Source organism: Haliaeetus albicilla, chromosome 7 (genome assembly GCF_947461875.1).
Source record: "Haliaeetus albicilla chromosome 7, bHalAlb1.1, whole genome shotgun sequence".
Classification (NCBI taxonomy): Eukaryota; Metazoa; Chordata; class Aves; order Accipitriformes; family Accipitridae; genus Haliaeetus; species Haliaeetus albicilla.
In genome coordinates, this window is record NC_091489.1 from 39295972 (window position 1) to 39314019 (window position 18048).

The 18048-nt window shown below is 50.7% G+C and overlaps 1 long non-coding RNA gene across 4 annotated transcripts in view; it reads right to left on the bottom strand.

Moving 5' to 3' along the window:
* Positions 1-17002, bottom strand: part of LOC138686165 (uncharacterized) — a 30012-nt gene extending 13010 nt beyond the window's left edge. For 3 of the 4 annotated variants that reach the window (XR_011325525.1, XR_011325524.1, XR_011325522.1), the window contains exons 1-2: positions 16810-17002; positions 2392-2577 (exon numbers count right to left, since the gene is read on the bottom strand). This is a non-coding gene — a long non-coding RNA (uncharacterized lncRNA). Of the gene's footprint in view, positions 1-2391; positions 2578-14920; positions 15173-16809 lie in introns of those variants that run through there. The other variant, XR_011325523.1, reaches the window with a different exon arrangement.
* Positions 17003-18048: the final 1046 nt, after the last annotated feature.

Here is an 18048-nt window from a genome sequence, read left to right on the forward strand (position 1 = left end):
CATCCAGTGCAGGCTGCGGTGCCCGAGGTTTGCTCTAACTCGTTTTAGCCCTGGAAGGAGGTCATGGCCTGTCCTTAAGTCTTTTGCTGAATTACATGCCAGGCACACAGCTTTAACTGTTTCCTAGGTACTGAACACAGCCAGAAGCTACATTTATTTTTAATGAGTGTAAAATAAGCAGCATGAAATTTGGGATGGCTACACAGGTGGTAGGTTGTTTGAAGGGTGATGTTGTGCCCTTTCATGGGCCTCTTGCCCCACGTGCAGCATCCTTCCTCACTGGGGAGGCTCTGCCCCTACGTCTTCAACAGCATCTCAACATCAAGGCTGCCTTTTGCTCCACCTTTCCTTGATTTTTTATAAGGTCTGTCTTTCCTTTTGGTCTTTCAAGCCTGGACTTGGCCTTGCTTGCTTTGTCCTACTCCACATGCCCATGCTTTCTTGCTAGTCCTCTGTAGCACATGGAATTATTTTGTTTTAATAATTTTACCCATCTCCCTTCAGTATGTTCCTTTTTCTCCCTGCTCCCACTCCCTGCTCCTTCCTTTACATTTTCTGCCTGCAGATTTGGGAGGCTCCTTACCGAAGGGCTGAGGACAAGCAGCTCGAGGCATCGCCATGGTCCCTTCCTCCAACAGCCCTGCCCCATGCTGGCACTACCAATTCATCCTGGGCAGAGATTAGGAGAGAGATGCTAGCCCCATTAGAGTGGCTGCAAAGGAGCCCATTGATTTCAGGGGAGCTGGGATTTCAGCCTGATTATCGCTACCGCTCATGAAAATACTTCTAAGGCATTTGCCTTTGGAAAAGGGCAGATTGCCTCAAATGTCAGGTGTCAGCAAAGCCTTTCTGCATCCCTAGGCGGACTCCCCTCTCCAGCTTCAAATGACACAAAAGGGCCCTGTGCGATTCTATTCATACCAGATGCGATCTCCTACCTTTAAAGCTGAGAGAAGTTTGCCTGAAAATAGACACGTGAGCTTTTCTCCAATAGTTCTAATCTTTCCTTTTTCTCCTGGGAAATAAATTTTTAATTGTTTTTATTCTTCCATATCACCTTTGAAACACATTTGCTTTTTCATTGAAAGTCCAAGATAGAAGAACACTTAAAAGTTTTCAATTTCCAGGCCCCAGCAAACCTATCGCTTCTGACATAAACAAACAAAGCCCAAACATGTTTAATGAAACAGTTTTGGTTTTCAAAATGAACATTTTCTTTTTGATCAGAAAGTCATTTGTAGCTCCAATCCCAAAGATGTTTTCCCAAACCCCATTTAATCCAGCTCTAAAAATCTCTTTGCAGAGAGAGATGCAACGTACGCTGGTTTACCAGCCTGGATTTGCTTCCCCCTCATTAGAGCTGCCAGACATGAGACCTGGGCTTGTGGGGGAACGAAGATGCTGCCTGGCGGCTGGAGAGAGCTAAGGGAATGCAGTGCCTATCGCAGGTTAGTCCTCCAATAGAAGAACAAAAGTGGAGCCCGGCAACCGGTATCTAGCAACAATAATGTGCATTTTCCCTCTGCTTCCCTTCCCGGGTTGTTGGGGAGCAAAACTTTATCATGTTCTCCCATGCCTGTCCTAGTCATTGTATGGCCGGCCCCACGCAGGGATTTCAGTCCTGGCTGCACCTCCCATGACTGGCACATCTAGCACCAGGCTTCGGTTGACAGCCCTTGTCTTTATGAGCTCAAAATTCATTTCTAGCAGGCACTGACTTCAAAACTGCTGTCCGTGCAGTTGTTCCTGCCAGCAAACTCATTAGCAGAGATATTTGTTGAGAGCGTACAGGAGAAACAAACCCAGCCACCCAAGTACTACTGACTACAGCTCCCGGTGTAAAGAAACAGCTTCGCATGCGCGCACACGCTCCTGCCTGCCCACCACACCAGGCGATGGCCACCTTTCAAGTCTGAGACACCAAAGCAAAGCAAAGCAAAGCAAGGGAGCCCACAGTGCTCTGCGACATGGTACCGGGCTTCAGGAGAGGCTTAGAGTGGGTTGCTCACAGAGAAGCAGAGCAAAACCCAGGTGGTGTTTCTGTACTAGCAAAGCTGTGACCTTTTTGAAGGAGACAGATGTCTCTGCCAGGTAGCTCAGCAGCCCTGGCAGAAGCTGACCCCCTGCAAGGAGGCGCATCCACTCCTCTTGCTTCCCCAGCGCCACATCCCTTCACATTATCCCCACATGAGCACCCAAGGGATACCCGCAACTCACCGGTCCCCGCAGCTACATTTCCCACTGCTGGAGAGCCCCAGCCAAAGGGCAGGGAGTGTTTTCTTATCACCCAGCCCACTCCTCCGCTTGCCCCTCATTCCTCAGCCTCGGACACAGCCCCAGTGATGGGTGGTACCCACGGAGAGTGGCTGTGTGACGTCCCCCAGCTCTCACCTGTAAAGACAGGCAGTTGCTGCTGTGGCAGAGCAATGATCCTTATCCATCCCAGCTCCTCAAGGGCAGCATGGGAAACGCAGCGTGGCCTCAGTCCGAGGTGGTGCCTGAGGCTGGTCGCTTCATCGCTGCAGGGCTACACCCGGTAATAACTCCTCCAGCATGGTTACACTTCGAAGCATCTCACTAAAAGCAGGAAAAAAGAGCATTAAAGGCATGCAGAAACAAAGCTGAGAGGGTTCAGCAGGTCTGACTTACGAGAAGAGATGAAGGAACTTAACATATAGGCCTGTAAAAGAGGAAAGGGGCAGAGGGGAGATGCGGAGAATGTGAGAAAGCTAGACGAATAATAGTAATAATAAAAATAGTGTTATTTATAAATTGCTCACTCAAGGGCTTGGAGGGACCCAAGCAGACAATTAAAGCACCATAATAATAAACAATAATAATTAAAACCTCATAAAATATGTCATAGGAAAAGGAAGCAAAATATTCTAAAGCTCATGAAATCCTGCAGAGAACATAAAATAAAGGCAAGGGGGAAAACTTATTCGAGGTTGACCGAAAATATATCACAGGCACTAATGGGTTTCTGCTGAGGAAAAAGAGACAGAGAGGAGAGGAGAAAAGCTTAGACTAGAGAGAGAGGAAGACACCCTTGTGGTGAGTAAGGCCCACCAGCAGCAACGGAGGCATCCGTGGAGGCACCGCAACAGCAGCCCATGCCGAGATGTTAGACATGCGCTCGGCAGCCTGCGAAAGCATGATTGCATGGCCAGGGATTGCTCAGGGCCAGCAGCCTTAGCAAGGCGGCAGAGAGAGAGGAGCCCCAGGGCTCCCTCTAGACCTGACGTGCCCCTGGAAAGCACCGCTCCTGCCCTGGGAAATCATTTGCTTTCAGGTAGTCTCTAATTTGCTAGCTTTCCCCCAGACGCTGGATGGCGTTCCAGGAAACAGCGGGCATCAGGTACAACCCCAGCGGGACGCCTTTCAGCGACGTTGCATTGGTAGGCTATGTCATGTTGTCCCCAACTTCCACGCAGCTCGGGCTGAGGGGAGGATAATGCCTCCTGATTAGGAAGCAAAAGACAAGTGCAAGCTCTCGCTCTCTTGCTGCGCGCGTGTGTACGTGAGCTCAGATCCTTCTTGTATGTTCTGTGGAGACAGGAGTTGGAGATCAGGGGAGTCTAAAATGCAGCATGACTGCAGCACACACAACCAGGAGCGTGCCAGAATGCCTCTGACAAGTTACACCAATTATATACCAGTTATTTGTCACATCTGTTAACTCATCAGTTTGCATTTCAGGGAGGAGGCTATGTCTAAAGATATGACGGCAGCGGGAAAGCGGGCCAGATTGACGGTGTGGAAGGGTGCTGTCTGCGAGTCCTCGCCCAGCACCAGCTCTCCCCCGCCCCGGGATCACGCCCCATAAATATGCATGCAGTGTGGCAACGGGGTCTCTCTGCGTTTTGACATGGATTATATGTTGGAATAACTCTGAGGGATTTCTGCACAGTATAATAATGAGTGTGCCCGGTAATAGCCAGCTCTAGGAAAGAAGATAAAGCCAGAGTTACCGCACCTGCGGTTTAATAGTTGGAGAATTGTGATCTTAGAAAACCAGTTTGCCCTAACGACATTATCCGTACAGCGAAAGCCTCTTGTCTCCTTTAAGCCGGCGGTGGGGGATGTTTGCAGCCTGCGGACTCTCAGAAAGGATACGTTTTCTGACAGCGCGAAGGTCACCCAGACCGAGAGCGCTGCTGCGTGCTTCTGCAGCGTTGAAACCTCCCTGCCCTTCATTAGGCTTTGCGATATCGGCCAAGCATCGGGAATGGGGAGGCTGGCCGAGAAAATGCTTTTCGGAGGAGATTGAGTCTGAGCACTGAGACAACATCCTCCCCTCCCCTCGCCTTCACCCATCGTGGGACACCGCAGGAGGAGCAGCGGGTGCATCTCCCCACCAGGCTGCTCGAGCAGGGAAGCCTGGGCTGGAAGAGTCCTGGGAGGGCTCTGCACACCTCCTTTCCCTCCAGTCACAGTCGTCACCCTCCAGCTCTCCCAGGGTGGTTTCAAAGCACGGATGCCACGCACTGAATGTAATTACGTAGACATGGTTTGAGTGGCACGCTGGTCTGTCCAGGCTGACACCTTGCCCCCGGCAGCAGCCGGTGTCCCCTGCTTCAGAGGGAGGTGAAACCGTGACCGCTCACAGAGGCACCTGGGCAGCCGCGTGCCGTCGGGGAAACCCTTCCCGACCTCTGCAGCCATTAGCTCGCCACCCTCAGCACGAGAGCTGATTAGCCCTCTGTCTCCTAGGCACGTTTACAAATGTTGTTATTGATCATAAAATTAGGTGGCTCCTCTTTAAATCCAGCAACGTTTAGCTTCATGACCTCAGATGGATGCCAATCCTGCACCTGCCGAAGTGCCGGGAGAGGACAGATGTACCTGCCCACACTCTCCATCCCCGAGCGGTCCCACACTCTCCCGCGCTGGCGCAACAGGGAACGTCTGCCTCTCCTTTTATTCATCCCCTTCTCAAGTGTTGGGGGCAGGTGTCCTCTGCCTCCTTCCTTGCCCGAGAAGAGGTATGCCAGCTTTTCCCTGTGCAAACTGTGCATCCGCAGGGAGAGCTGGATGGAGACCAGACTGGGCTGCAGGGAGAGCGGGACGAAGAGGCAGGCACAGGCACAGACATTTCCAGATGAACCTGTCTCTCCCAAGGTACACAAACAGGTTGTTGTTGAGGGTTTTTCATTTCCTCCGCCACGGAGCGGCCGTGTGCCTTTTATACAGAGAGCCTTTAAAGACTTTGGGAAGCAATTCCAACGTTTTCTACAGGCGTGGGGAGATAATTGAATGCTTTCAAAGAGCCCTCTATGGCAGGGAAAGTTCAATTTTTGCAGCGCAGCGCATCCTGCATTCACTGAGTTTTGTGCTTCAGCATCCTCTCCACTTTTTATTTCCTCGAAGCTGAATTACTCTCAGCATTTTCCTGTGATGAAGCACTTGGGGTTGAGAAGCAAAAGCGGCCTAAAAGTCAACCAAAGCCCCTGCGATAAGACAGACAAGCAAATAAATAACTGCAAGCAGGGACCGCTCTGCCTCCTGTGACGGGGGGAGTGGGCACCCACTCCATGCACAGCACCCACAGGCAGAAAGTCTCTGCCGAGCTATTTTTAGTCCTAACATTGCAGAACAAGAAGCGGCTCCAGGTAATTTTCTTCTCCCCCCCTCGCTCTCTTTTCTCAAATGCATTTGTTTGGAGCCAGAACAGAAGCAGTGTTTCAGGAGGAGGGGGCTCTCCTTTTCCTCAGTGCTTGCCTGCAGCCTGGTTAGCTGTGCTTAGTAGGGGCAGGGCCAGTTTGCACTGGCACAGCTGCATGCCCCTGGCTGTTGGCAACATCCCAGCCAGCACCATCCACGAGCCGTACCTGGTACTATATGGAATCACAGCCTCAGAGGCGATAAATTGAGATATGTTTCTCTTTTCAGAATACAGCAAAGGAGGGCGGTGTTTCTCACGCAGTAAGGTAAATATGCCCTTGTTAATGCTTATCCCTTTGGACAAAGCAGCAGGGGGAAGCGTTTGAGTGAAGGTTGCCAGGGGACCGGAATTTAAAAGCAGCCAACACCGAAGCATGACATTTCCCTCGCCGAGATGCCCCTTGCTTGCTAGAGGCAGGGGGGACGCAGGAGTTTTGCAGGGGACTTCTGCAGCTTTTGCATTCACTGCTGGCGACGGTCCCACACCAGCTAATTGCATCCAGCTTATCTCTGGTCCAAAGAAAAGACTGATTTAAGACGCGTTTCTAGTGGAAGTGGCATTGCTTATGCACAGCCGCGTACATACTTCCCAGGCTTTGTACTGGCCTCTGAAATGGCAGAGACACTTTGGCTTGAAACGAGCCTACACAAAAAATAAATTGTATTTTATTTAAATATTCCTTAAGTCATTTTAATGTATTTAAGTCTTAATTCATCTTCTCAAAGTTCCTTTTCACTACACTAATGTGACGTATTTGACAGAAAGATGAATTACGTTATTAAAGACTCTCTCTGGCAAATTTCAGTAATAAAATCTCCCTTTCTCCCCCTTGTCTCCTTTTCCAGACACACAGACCTTTTGCTTCCTTCATCTTCACTTATTATTCCTGGGTTTCTGGAAGGGGGTCCAGGATCCTTCCTGTGCAGATGATTTAACCTGGTGTGCCCATGTTCGGATGCCATGGGAGAGGACCTGGCTGAGCAATGCCATGTGTCCTTGACAAGGGGAACCTCTGCACGTGCGTGGGGTCCCAGCAGCAAAGCAGCACGTAGGTAACTGCATACCCTCTTCATCCTCGCCAGCAGCAGCCTCGGCCAGCTGGTAGGAAGGTGTCAGGGGCCACCCAGGCTAAGCCTTGCCTTCCTCCACACCAGCCCCATGCAGACACCCTCTGAATTTATGCCCTGCTTCCCCATTCTGTCTTGATTTATCCTTTCCAGCATGCCAGCAAAGTCACATACATTAATCATCCTGACTTTTAAACCATCTCCCCTAAATCATTTTTCACGCTGGGAGCCATTTGCCCTGAGCGCTGGCCAGCCCCTCTCTCTGCTGGATGCAGCATCCCAGCGAGGACCTTCGTGCTTCATGTCCCATCCTCTCCGGTCCATCCCCGCCATCGCAACTGCTCCATCCACAGACCCGGAGGTCCAGCCAGAATCGGGCTCCATGGCGCGTACAAGGGCCATGAGCTGCACTGGGACGTGCAGCTCGGGAGAGGTGTGCGCTGCTCCGTGGCCAACAGAGATGTAGCTTAAAAATAGAAAAAGCCGGGTCAAAACCGCTAAGAGAAACTCCAGGCTTGGCATGCACTTAATATGAAATATTGAAGATGTGGTTCAGAACAGAGCTGTCGGTGCTTTGGGAGTTGGAGTAAGAGCGGGGAGGACAGCTCAGCTCTGCTTCTCTATTTGTTCGGCTGCGCAGAGGGAGATAATACAGGGACAGGCTGCCGGGGTCACGGGGAAGAAGGGGAATCCCTCTGCTAATATGCTCTCGAGGGATGGAAGGGGAATCCTTCAACTCAGGGAAGCAAAAGGCACTGTGGGCCTTGAATAACTTGTCAGGGGGAAGCAAGACACGCAGGCAGCCTCCGCACCGGGGGGGTCTCGCGTGCCTCCCTCCAGCCCAGCCCTGGCGCGTCACCCGGTGCCTTGTGTTCTGGGCACGTGAGGGATTTTATTTGTCAGGCTTTTGCCTTTGCAAGTTTTGCTCTTTGCCCTGAACGGGAGGAATTTTACTAACTTTATCTTCCGAATCCCAGCACACAGAAGAAAGGAGAAGAAAAACATGTCACGACCTCATCTGTCTGACCTCAAGCAGCAGAGGCAGGCTGCAGACTCGAACGCACCCAGAATTTTTACCCAGGACGTGGAGCAGCAGCCGAGGCACCAGCAGAGTGCTGGACTTAGGTTTCCAGCTGAGCCGGAGGCTGGGAACAGCAGCACGTTCTCGGGGTCCTGTCCTGGTCCCACAGGTTGGGGTGTCGGAGGGGACTTGCAGATGAGGCAAGGGAACTGCACAAGCGCCTCGGTAAAAGCAAGGCATTGGGGGCGTCAGGCTGTGGAGGGCATAGCCGCAAGCTGCCCCCCCAAGGGTCTCAGTGTCATGAAAATCCCTGTCAGAGGGCAGGCTCTGCCTGCGCTGCCGAGGCACCGGGGTCATGCCGGGCGAGATGAATGCAGAAGGTCGGCCTCCGCTGCAGAAGCATCTTGCTTGCAACAAAGAAGAGATCTGCTCTCTGGCTGTTTAGACTCTCCGAAGCTTCAGTGATCTACCTAGATTAGGCCTCAACAAGCTGAATTTCTGCTCCAGGTAGTGCAGCTGCTCCTCGCTGAATAAAACATGCCATTCACGCTGCTGTGCCCCGAAGACAAGCTCCAAGAATTCTTTTATTTCTTTTTCTATTCAGGCACGCGCTTATTTTTTGGCAAACGCCTGCAAAGAGGGGCATTGCTTGTTGCTCCTCCCGGGTTATTTCATGCAGGGAATGATGTTGCTGTTTTCATAAGCCTCCCATTGCTTGCCCAGGAGATACAGGGTGCTGGATGCTGGCACCCGCACCGTGAATAACGCCGTGAGCCCCCTGAGCCACCAGCGGTTCCTCTTTCCTCTGCTCACCTGAGGCAGCCAGGGGGCATTTCCAAGGGATGCAAATCCAACAGCGCCCGTGGAGCAGCACAGGGACGGGATTGCTGCTGTTTCCAGGTTGTCCCACTCAGAATGATTTCCAAGGCTTGGGGTGAGCCAACAGAAAAGCCAAGGCCAGACTCAAGGCTTATTTTCTGCCTGCTGGGTGTAGCTCCCTGTATGCTTGAGCTGAGGTGCGGCAAACTACTCAGTGGGGATGCTTGTATGGCTTCAGACCGTTTAAACTGCTCTTCATTTCCATGGCTGTTGTTACCGTTTAAAAATTATCTACCAGATAGCTAGAGGAATTTTCTGCCTGTTATATTTGGTCCAAGCTGTCTGCTCGGAGTCTCCTGACTTGCCATTTTCATTTACTTACAGGGAATATGGCCAGAATGGATTGTTTCTGCTTTGTGCTGAAGTATTTAAGCAATAGAAAAATGACAATCAAGTAATGACGGTAGCAGTGCAGTTGTAATTAAATGACCAGACAAGGCAGCCCCTGGATGGGATAGGTATTTCAGCCTGGCAGAGCACTACCACTCGCAGCAGCCTGTGCCCATGCCCGCCTGCGCGTGCAAGGGGGAGCAGCTCCATATGCCACTGCGTTCGCAGCTGTGTTTGCGCATGCAGACGCCCCTGGGCAAACATTATCCCTGTCCTCCGAACTTGCCAAGGAGCTCTGAAACCTCTCTGCAGCACTACAGCAAGCGAGAGCCTTTTTATAAACATGCAGAGATCTAAGTTTGGCATCTGCTCCCATAATGATATAGCAGATCATTACAACTTGTGACATCCCACTATAAACAGAACGCTGTAAAACCCTGCAATTTAGAAAGCTGGATCAGGTACTCATGTGTTTTGCATAATCCAAAAGATAGTGGGTTTCAGGCCGAGTTTTCCTGTTCTTTTTCCTTTTTTTGCTTGCTTTCCTTGTCTTCCCTTTTGGTTGACATGGTTACAGAATCCTGAGAATGGGGTAATAGGACACGACACATGCGTTGGGATAGACTCGGAAATCCACTGATGCCTCCTGGGAAGTATGAAAAGCACGCTGTTTAGAGACAACTCAGCTGCTTTGTCTTCTTGCATGTTTCTCCCTCTCTATTTCCAAAGAGGTATTTGCATGAAGATGCAGCTTTCTGTCCCAAAGCTTTCTGCCCTGTGCTGCCCTTTCCCTGTCCAAACCCTTAATTCTCTGCTTGGGCTGTCAAAGTCACTTCTGCTGCAACCCACTGCTGTGGCAGAGGAGATCCGGGCAGGGAAACAATCGGCAGTAGGAGCAAGAGCTTACAAAAAATAGCTAGATGGAGGCAAAATTGTTCCTAAATTGAATGTTTTTCACAGTTCTTCCAAGCAGTGTCTGCAGTACTTTAAGATTATTCTCTCCCGGGGGGCCTCATAAAAGCTGTAAATACTCCGAGTAGCTTTCAAGGCTAGCCTTATGACAGTTCAGTTCTCAAGAAAATATATGCTAATGTGCATCGCCGTCATTATCTGGGAGACCTCGCTGCAGACACTTTTGTGTCTACGAAGAAAAGATTCCTGATTGCTGCTGTTTTGCTAAAAGTTAAATACGTCCAGGCTCTGAAACTCACCGGAAGTGTTTTGAAGCAGAATTGCCCACTAGTGCCTCCCATCCACCATATCCCAGCTCCAGCATTTGATTCGAGACTATGGATCAAGTTTTCCAAGAGCTCTAAGTCCCGCTGGGGGTTGATGGGAACGGGATGCCGTGCCGCACTGCATCCCTCTGGCAGCGGAGAGCCGGTGTACCACACACTGCTGTGACTTGTGCCCCACGTGCGCTGCGCAACGGCACGAACGCTTCCAGCCTGCTGAATTTCAGAGTTGGTAGTTACAATCTATTTTCATAGGCTTTCTCCTTCATATCCACGGAGCTTGGGCGATATACCTCCGAGTCTTCCAGAAAGCACAAGCGACAAACAAGTGATTGAAAGCGGGTTTCTGCAGAAAGAGGAGCAGGTTCTGCAGCTGGTGCACACGCGGCCTCCTCGCTCCATCTCCCGGAGAGTTTTGTACCTTGTCATCAGCACTGACATGCAACAAAATGGAAACAAGGCTATTTAAAGGTTCCTGTACAGTAGGGTGCTTCAAAAAACCATGCTCAAGTGTAAATGTCAATGGGACTAGGACTGTAATGCAGACACATATTAAGCTATTTTACTTAATTGAGGCTGAAGGCACTGAAAGGGAAAAAAGAAATAAATCAGGGAGATGCGCAAATGGAAGCGGCAAAGCCCCAGCAGATTTACCGTGCCTGCTCTGGCCCAAGGTTGTTTGAGGTGGCCTGGCGCAGGGTGATGTCAGAGGATGCATCCACGGGTCATCTTTAATTCGGTGCCCATGGGTAAAGGAGCGAGCAATGCCGGATCCAAAGGGAGGGTCAGGCTGGTGCATGGGGCACTCTGGAGACAACGCGGCCGTGGCTGCAGGGACGTCCTCGGGAGGAAAGGCGCTGTCGCCAGAAAAGGAGACCAAGCCCGAGCCCAGTGCTTGAACCATCTTCCCTTCTGAGATGGGTTTGCAGCTCCCCTTGGTGGAGGGAAGCGGGGGGACAAGGGAGAGTCAGTCCAAGAGTCGGAGAAGGACTTTTAAGGTCCCGTGGAAAGCCAAGTCTTTACTGTCCTGAAAGGCTCCCCAGAAGCGATTTTACCAACCCAGAAGTTTACAGAGTTTGGGGGTGCTTGCAGCAGTCTTGAGTGTGGGCCGTTTACGGCTGTCTCGGTACAATGGTTTCTGCAGTAATCAAATTCTTTTGTCCCGGGGGAGAACAAAGGTGCTGAGCTTGCACAGAAACCCAGTTCCTCCAGGAACCACTCTTGGGGTCACCTCTTCAGCATGTCCTGCTCCGGGGGGACCAGGTCTCTCACGAGGTCTGAATTAGCCCTTAAATTCCTCTCTCCTGTTCTTCTGAAGTGTCCTTTGCTTTCAAACTGTGTTTATCATGCATGATTGATATTTGACATTATGCTGTACCGGGAACACGCACAACATCGCTCCGCTGGGACGCAACGCTCTTCCCGCAAACACATCCGTCAGAGCTACGAGTGCCACCCCGGCAAGAGGGCAACGGAGGAGCCATCCTGGGGGAGAAATAAAGACTGGAGTCCCAGCAGGGATCTCGCTGTGCATCTGTGGGCTTGGGGAGCACAGGGAGAAGCAGGGAGTTAAAGGTTCCCGCTGTTACGGTGGAGCCCCTGCGGAAAGCCTTTCCTAGCACACCAGACCCGTGGCATCGCTGCCATCAGACAGGCTGAAGGATGCTGTCTGCGCTCCACTGCCCCTGGGCTGCGAGTGCCCTTGAAAGATGGCTGAGAAATCCTTGACAAGAGCGAGGGGAAAGGAGGGCTCCAGCGTGCTTGGCTTTCATCGCCAAGGGGAAGGAAGGAGAGCAGCATATGCCGCAACCCAGAAACACCACAGTCTTCAGCAGGTGGAGATACTGGGGGAAGCATTGATCCCGATTTCCCTTTGCTGTCATTTGAGAGGCGATTGCTGGAGGAGTGTATTATCTTTCCAACCCGTGCCTGTGTGCATGCGCAGCAGGAAGAGACGGAATGTGATTCATTAAGCAATTCTTCTAATAGTCCCCAGGTACAAGTAGTAAAATGACCTCAGCTAAATAAGTCGAGGGCCTGATGCTCATTGCCAAATGACACCTCTCAGGCTGCAGCAGAGAAAAAGGCTCTTGCAAAGGCATAGCTTCCCAGCACTGGGGAAATAACACCCCGTGCCATGGAGAGGATGCCTGTGCCCCAGGGGAAGGGACTGGCCGCCACATCCTGCAGGGCTGAATTCAGCTCCAGACAGGACTTGGGAGCTGGCTGGAATTAACAGGTCCACATTGATTTTTGTTTAACTTCCCATTTATTACAATGCTGTGGATAGAGATTAACTTTCGTTGCTTGGTATTTATTATTGTTTCACCTGCTTTCAAATAGAAAGCGAAGGCGCTTTGATAAATGAACCGAGAGCTCTGCCTGGCTCCGCCGTACCTCCGAGGAAGGCACGCTCCTGCACATCCAGGACGTGGTTTGGATCCCCGAGGCTCTCCTCAAACCCAACCAAGCAGCAGGCGGTAGCCAGACCAAGCCAGCACCTCCTCCCTGGCAGTTCACGCTCCCAAAGCGAATCATTAATATGCATTTCTCTGACGTACCATAAGTCACTTGTGGTGAAGTGCTGCGTCTAATTGATTTGAGATGCATCAGCCGAGCCTCACGACCGGCTCTGCTGGGCCCATATGTAATAAGTGCAACACGCTGGAAAGAGGGGAATTACTCTTGACACTGGGATTATATCTCTGCCAACAGCATCAATATTCTATTAAAGATATGTGATAATATAACACTAATTACCAATTGAGGGGCCATTAAAGGGAGCCTACAAACAGAAGTTCGATCTCACCTTTCAGATTAAAAACACCACAATGATTTCCTGTTCCTTGTACTTTATTTCTGTGTTTTCTGCCCATGCATAATGCAGTGATGCAAATTGCCAGCGAGTACCTACAAGATTGCTGCCTTCACTTGCCATCCAAGGGTAATGGCTTCCTAAGCCTGGACGGAGCCAGGAAGGAGATAAGTCATGTCTACAAGCCAAGAACAGGATAGCGAAGAAGTCCTCTCCCCTTTCCATTTGGCCGTGTGCCTAAGGACAACATCACCAACGGCAGTGACTTAGCAAGAGAGAAAAACACAAGTCAGGTGGGATGAACCAGGAGCAGACCAGCCCTGCAAAGCCTTCTGGTGACTCTGCATTCAGCCTGTAGGTGAAACACAGTTTGTCTTTCCATGTTCCTACTCCATTCCCAACAGTCCTGCTGGCACCAGCAGCAATTTCAGAGAGCACAGTTTAAAAGCTGACTGTAGTCACACTTGGGCTGAAAGCCGCACTGGAGGGCAGATGTCCAGCATGGGATCCAAGGCTGCTGAGCATTGGTGTTTAAATGGCCTCTCCATGCAGCACCTTAACAAGTCGTTACAAATGCCACTAACCCCACAGGGGTCTGGAGACCCCCAGCCCACTGCCGTGCTCCTCCTGCTGCAGCTCTGAGGCAGCGCTTTGCATTTGCCAGACCAGCGATTCCCTGTCCCCAGTGATTTACCGCTCCCTCTGCCAAAGGAACTGCAAGGCTCAAGTATTTTTGGAGCAAGAACAAGCCAGTTCACGTCTTCCAATGCTTCCGGGCTTAAAGCTGATTGTGTGATTTTAAAGGCAGGGGTTTGCCTTTATTTTTTCCTAAGGCTATGGAGGGCAGACAGCCTACAACAGTGGTCACAAGGTTAATAAAATTGGAACAAAGAGTATAAACTCCAAAAACCCCTCATCCCGCAGGGGCAAACCTGATCCTGTCACCAAGCCTCAGTGCCCAAAGCTGCAGAACCTTTTGCAGGATGAGGGCTTGAGAGTCAAAACCAGACTCCTGAGGCATCCCCACCAGCACCAGTGCGCAGCAGCAGACGTGGCCCCCTCTTGAAATTTAGTTACTGGCAAGAACAACAGGCACATTGTAGCTGAAGAGGGAATACCTTTCCTGTGGAGAAACAGAGGAATTAGAACCTGCCTCCTACTCCCAGCTGATGTTAATGGCACCATTGAGCTTGGAGCAATCCTTTCGGAGGGCAGCATCGAGGAGCATGCGTTGAATAAATACCTAATAAAGGACCAAGCGGATCACCGTAAGAGGTGACAGGAGGTGACATGGGAGCAGCAGCAAGGAGCCGCATTGCCCCTGCTGCTGTCACCTCTCCGGGGCGGCCTCGGCAGAGGGAACTCCCCGAACATTTGTTTTCCTGCATGCAGCGGCGCCTGCCAGCCATGCATTATTTTAATGAGACACAATAATATTCTATCAGTTCTACAAGCTATAGATTGAAGCCGCAAAGAGAAATCGTCTGAACCTCCATATGATCAATCTTGTCAAAACATGTTCATTTAATCCCTTACAAACGAAAGGAAGATGTGTTTAAAATGTCATCCTTGGGGTCTGGGAGCCAGGTTTCTATAAATCAGTCAACCCAGGTAAACCGTATTATTTAGGAGCCATTTGACAGCAGACGTGCCAAAACCACTTTCAAACCATGCACACAAGGTTTACATCATCTCAGATGTAAAAATTATATGCTTTTTTTTTTGTTTCACTTTTCTGTGACTAAGCACTCACCACGCAGAGGTATAGAGGGGAGAAGATGGATAGGCGGAGGTTACACAGGGACGCACACGACTCATGGTGAAGCAAATGCACAGATAAACCCAGGGACTAATAAGCTCACAGATCTGACAAGAAGGGACAGCCATGTAAGAAATATCAGGCGATACCCTATTCTACCGAGGGAAGACAGCCCTCGCCCGATGGAGGCACTTGTGCAGCTGGGCCCCGGCACCCAGGTGCATCCCAAGAGCACCCCAATGTGCAGCGCTCCCCAGCCCCCAGTGAGCAACTGGCACCGCCGGGAGAGATGGCACGGCGGCGGCTGCAAATGCACTGCGGTAATACAGTCCCCAGGAGCAATGCCTGGGGAAAACGCAGACGCCCTCACTTACAGTGAGTTCACTGCTCTCCGCCAACAAATGCATAAAAAAATAAGCAATCTGGGACCATTTTCTGTGACACCTACGGAAAGGACTGACCTCACAGCCCAGCTGTGGAGCTGGGGCAAGTCAGGAGCATCAATTTTCTTTGTACCACTGGGTGAAGCACTTCACCTCCTGAATCTTGTTTAGCTTATGGGCTTACTAACCTTCACCCTTGCCAGAGGCAAGTTGGAAGGCATCCCCTGCCATCCAGGCCAGCTGCCTAAAGGAATTTACGGCACATCCAGCAACAAGTACCCCCAAATATACCCCTCAAGACCTTCTCCTGGGGGACCAAGGTGGCGGGCTGGCCTTTTTTGGGTGAACACCCACGCACCCATTTAACAGAAAAGATGTTTGACAGATATGACAATGGACAGGGATCAGTTGGGTTCTTTATTGGTTCTGAAGGTGCTTATATTTAAAACAATTTGTTAGGCTCCCCATGATTTACTGCCGCGCTGGAAAATGGGGCCGAGTATTGATTCTTTGCCTTTTCTATTGCAAATGGGTGTAATGTTTTATAGTATGTCAGAATAATAGCAGCGGGCACTTTATCAACGTCAAATGTTAAAAATGATCAGCTATTGTGATGTAGGAGATTAAATATGAAAGCTTGATGGGTATATAAAAGCAAAACGGCAATAATAAAGGGATTTTTACGTTCAACTCGTTGCTCTCCTCAATCTACCTGGGGAGCTATTAGAACCAATTGTGCTGATCAGTGACATATCACCATGGGTTAAAGGACAGGAAAGTGCTGGGTTTAACTCCCCAGGGGGTCTTTATGTGTTGCTTGGCTGATACTGGGGGCTGCAAGTTGAGCCCTGCCCTTCCCTGCCAGGACTCTTTGTGGAGTTTCACATCCCTCCAAGTTGCCCATAGCTGCTAAACCCAAGGCTTGGAGATGGGACATCCACCTGGCATTGCAGAGCCAAGCAGTCTCTTGGAGCCCTTCTCTCCCCAGAGGAGATGAGCCACCAGGACCAGTGTTCCTCCAAGGAGGAAGCCACAACCTGACAGCCCGGGATTTGGCACAGAGCGAGCTTAAAGCCTCCTGGACTGTGAAGTCAGAGGGGTTTGGGGCTGCCTGCGCTGCGCAAACGGACCCCTCTCCACAATTAGCCCAAACCAGACCAGAAAACCCTGTGTTTCTCATTGTTCCTATGCTTTTGTAACCCAGACAAGCAAATTAATTGCAGAGTCACTTAATGTATTGATTGGAAAGGCTGAGATGCAGTAACTAATGCAAAGCATTCTGCTAGGACATGGCCCTGGGACCCGCTGAGAGCCACAGCATTGGGTTTCAGCTCTCACTAAAAACGGTTTGCAAGATGCAAAGTACATCTATGTGGGTTTTTTAAACTCAGAAAGGGAAGACATTTCCATGAGGATATCTTCAAGACTAAGCAGCCCTGAAATTTTTAAAATCTGAAGCATAAGCCTCTGTCAAACACCTCCGTTCTCCACCAAGCAAAACCCAGTGAGTTGAGCTGGTTTAAGCTGGCTGCTAAAATAGCTGCGGGAGAGCCAGAAGAAACTGTTTCAAGAGTAGAGAAGAGCTTCCCACAGCACAAGTGCAAGGTGGAAACCTTGAGACAAGCCTGGACCCAGCAAACACCGAAGAGCCTCACCTCTGTGCTCGATGCTGTGCTCACCTCCTGGGCTCACTCGCTGCCCTGCAGTCTCCATCACCTTGTCCTGAGAAAGCAGAGCAGGTCTTCTAGCAGCTACCTTGCTGCAGCCCTCTTACCAAACGCTGCTAAAAGTAAGCCTTCCTCTCTGTTCCTGTGCTCTCCCCAGCACACAAACCTCCCCCACAGCAGTCAGGGCTTTCCTGCCCCCAGCACCAGCCCTTTTATAGCCATGGCAGGCCCTAATTCCTGACAGCCCTTCTGCAAATCCCTGCTCACAGCAAACAGCTGTGGTCCTTCACCAGCCAAGGCTGCCCTTAACTCCTTCCCTACCACCCCTGCTCCCACAGTCCCACCCGGAGCTGGCGAGCAAAGTGAAAGAGCAGTTACATTAGAGAAGGGGGAAATCTGGCTGCTGAGCGTGGCAATTGTCCTGACAGAGGAAAAGGAAAAATTCTACCCAGTGGAAAAGCACCATGCTGGAGTTGTTTGCTCCGGAGCCAGGCGATGGGCACGGGCAGCCGTTTGAAGCTAACACAAGATGCGAGCGTGAAATGGCTGCTGTGGTGCACGCCATGGACCATCGCCACTCGCGGCAGCTGTCAGTGGCAACATGAGGGTGCGGGGGGACGGTGAGGCTTTAAATGCCAATTTCTGGCAGAGTGACAGGCTTCTGGGCTGGAAGCGAAGCGAGGCTCCTGCCTCCTTGGCCCAGGAGGAGCGCCAGAAAGACGCGTCGCTGGCACCACTGTGTTTGCTGCAGACAAGAGATGCTCCCCGAGCGCATCCTTCCTGGCACCCCGCAGGGAACCAGCTGCTGCGGCTGCTTTTGATCCGTCCCCCGAGAGCCAGCGTGCTCCCGCTCCCCGTGCTCCCCACGCTGGAAAAAGCAGCCAGCAAGAAGAGGAAAAGCTTTCCAAACTCGATCAGTAGAGACGACTTCCACTAGTAATCATTAATAGTCTCACCACTACTTTATTACAAAGGAAGAGTAAACATAAATAAATAAATAAGTAAAGTCCAATAACTCTTGAAGCCTCGACTCCAATTAATTTTTTTGAGTTGTCATAAGCAAGAGGAAAAAAAAACCCGCACAGGCAGGACAAATGTTCTCCTAATTACCTAAACACTTTATTAACTAACGCTAATTAAAGCAGTTCTTGGAGTCTGACAAATGTCTGGAATTACTCAATTTAGAAGTTAGTTTTGACTCTGGTAATTTATACAGCATTGGAAAGT